Genomic DNA, 295 nt, shown 5'->3' on the forward strand with positions numbered 1-295 from the left:
GAGAAAGGTCCACTAGGAATCTGAGATAATATTTGGCAGATGGCAGTTGTGGTATACTTCCCAGTTTTCGTTCTTTGATGTTTTTCTTCTTATGCCTTACAGATTGCATTCCAAGTTAGTTTTATAACTTTAAGAGATATTAATTTCAAATTAGGAAATATATTAAAGATTCCTTTGTTTGTATATATGCAAGAAATTGGTTAGATGTGGAATATCTCAGTAAGTCTCTATATATTATACTGTGTCACTGATATATATTAGCTGTATAGTCTCATAAATAAATATTTTTGCAGCA

The 295-nt window shown here is 29.8% G+C and overlaps 1 protein-coding gene across 1 annotated transcript in view; it reads left to right on the forward strand.

The window, feature by feature from the left end:
- Window positions 1-295, forward strand: part of LOC119591307 (transcription activator BRG1-like) — a gene marked incomplete at its 3' end in the record, with an annotated part of 18,291 nt that overhangs the window by 6,945 nt on the left and 11,051 nt on the right.

The sequence above is a fragment of the Penaeus monodon genome, chromosome 28, assembly GCF_015228065.2.
Source record: "Penaeus monodon isolate SGIC_2016 chromosome 28, NSTDA_Pmon_1, whole genome shotgun sequence".
Classification (NCBI taxonomy): Eukaryota; Metazoa; Arthropoda; class Malacostraca; order Decapoda; family Penaeidae; genus Penaeus; species Penaeus monodon.